The sequence below is a fragment of the Halyomorpha halys genome, unplaced genomic scaffold (genome assembly GCF_000696795.3).
Source record: "Halyomorpha halys isolate HHAL.00 unplaced genomic scaffold, Hhal_1.1 Scaffold1308.1, whole genome shotgun sequence".
NCBI classification, from domain to species: Eukaryota; Metazoa; Arthropoda; class Insecta; order Hemiptera; family Pentatomidae; genus Halyomorpha; species Halyomorpha halys.
Genome location: NW_027113970.1, coordinates 34,937 through 37,302, shown reverse-complemented (window position 1 = coordinate 37,302; position 2,366 = coordinate 34,937).

Sequence of the window (2,366 nt, the reverse complement as noted above, 5' to 3'; positions counted from 1 at the left end):
CACTTTGCAGGGCTTCGTCAGGGCTGTTTTGACAGAAGTCTAAGTCAGAGTGAACTCCCTAGAACAGCCCTGATGAAGCCTTGCAACGTGGGCCAAAATGTTGACTTAATTTTAACAGTTATTACTATTTGAGTTTTATTTAACTGCACCTGGACTATATTCCATTTATAAAAAATTATTATTTATTAGTTTAAATGAGTTTATTTTATATAATTAAATGTAAACTGCAGTTAATTTAAAAATGTTCTTAATATTTGTTTATGTGTATTTTTTCTTATTATTTTGAAAGCCCAAAGAATTTTTCAGTATTTATAATAATAATGATAAGACTTGTTTTAATTTTTATATATTATTTTTTAAAAATAATTACCTAGCCACCTCTAAATTTTAAAAATAAATCTGTCAAGGCTTTATAGACACTTATCATCCCTCTCTTTTTCATTCATCTTTGAATGGTGTTAATATGTTGTTTATGATTTTTTAATTTCACATATTTCAGTACAATGGTGCCATTTTATAGAGCAATAGTGGTTATTCCATTAATGCACATGAGCACGTGATACTCTTACTTTATAATAGAAAAATAAAAATACTTTATAACAAAAAGGAAATAGAAAATATTTATTTGAGATGGAGTAGATCTACAGAAATAAAGTGTCTTCATTCTGACAGATAATACTGCGGCTGCTTGAGCAATGAACTTCCTGGACAGACCTGGGAGTTGGAGGGGGAAGTGTCCCATATTATCCCTTATGGAACAAACATATTTTGTGCTCCTGATGGCATTAAGATTCAAGTATTTTTCACAACAAATAATTTAGCACCCAAAAGTTAATTTCATTTCTGATTCACATTTAAGTTTTTTTTTTCACTGCATTAATAATTCAGCTAAAAAGAAGGAAATTATTTTTTATTTTCCAAGCAAAAATGATACTGTATGTAATTAGTCATTCAGTAATTCAATTAGCCACCAAGAGTCTAAAAGATTTATTTTTTAGATCTGGCTGATAGATTTCTACATTATATTTACCTTTTAACACCTCGTTATTTGGAATCTGAATTGACCAGGGTGGTATAACTACAAGAACTGGAGGTGTTTTTACTTTTGACAAATATTTTGAATTGGTTACTATGAAGATTTATAGAAACCAGTATTTGTAAAATTTTTCATAATTATAATTTTATTGTGTGAAACTCTTTGGCATGATCTAGAACTGCCGCTCCAAAATAAAATAATTAGCTCAAGGACTTTTGTAATTAGGCTTTAGAGGAAGTATCCACATTCATTTTTGGTGGCAACTATATCAAATAAGTTAGACTCCATGGGAGAGGCAGAAACTAGTTAAAGATCCCATGATCTCTTCACAATTCCCTTTTACATATAATGTATATTGAAAATCTTATATTTCATAGATAATTATTCATATTCTAGATGAAATATTTTTGTATAATTTACCTGCAGTTAAAAGATTCTGTATGTGGCCTCTGGTTACGGAATATGCCCAGCTATTAACATGAGCCACTGCTTCTGCAGTATTTTTAAAATTTATTGAATCAATCGTAGCATTGTACAAATTGGAAATTTTAGCCGCATAACTCTTCTTTGGTTTTGCTTCTTTATCTATGAACAGCTTCATTCCAACATGTAATTCATATCCTGAATCTTCTGAACCCTGAAATTGTATAGCATGTAATAGGGAGAAAATCATCAGTGTTAAGAAAAGTCATGTCACTTTTTATCATCAGGAAAAACTGAAAGTTGTAAATGAGTATAAATTATTTATTTATTTATTTTGTTGGTGGAAAATTAAATAAAAAGATAGATAAAATTCTGTTTTATCTCATATTTAAAAACAAAATGTTAGATAAATGAAGAGTACATTCTAGAAATATTTGCAAGAGTTAATAGGTTTAGTGAGTGCTACAAATGCAAGTTCTGTCTGATCATTCAGTAAATTTTTCTGTAATTCAATTAGCCACCAAGAGCCTAAAAGATTTATTTTTTAGATCTGGCTGATAGATTTCTACATTATATTTTGTTCTTGAATGATTTTGATAATATCTATTGATGAATCACTTTTTATCATAGTAACTAATTTCATATTGTTATTACGTGTCTTCATTAATATAAAATGAAATAGCCTTTTATTTATGCAATTAAATTAAGATCATTACAAAATATGATATATACATTTAAAGAAGATAGAGAGAAAAAAATAAATAAATTTATATATATATATAATAGTTGACGAAACATTAAATTCTACCAATTTTCTCTTCTTCCCTCCCTCCATATTTCTGTATCCTTTTCTGCATAGGCCTTCCCTTTCGGGAGTAATAGTCAGCACTTCCCGGTTTTTTTTTTT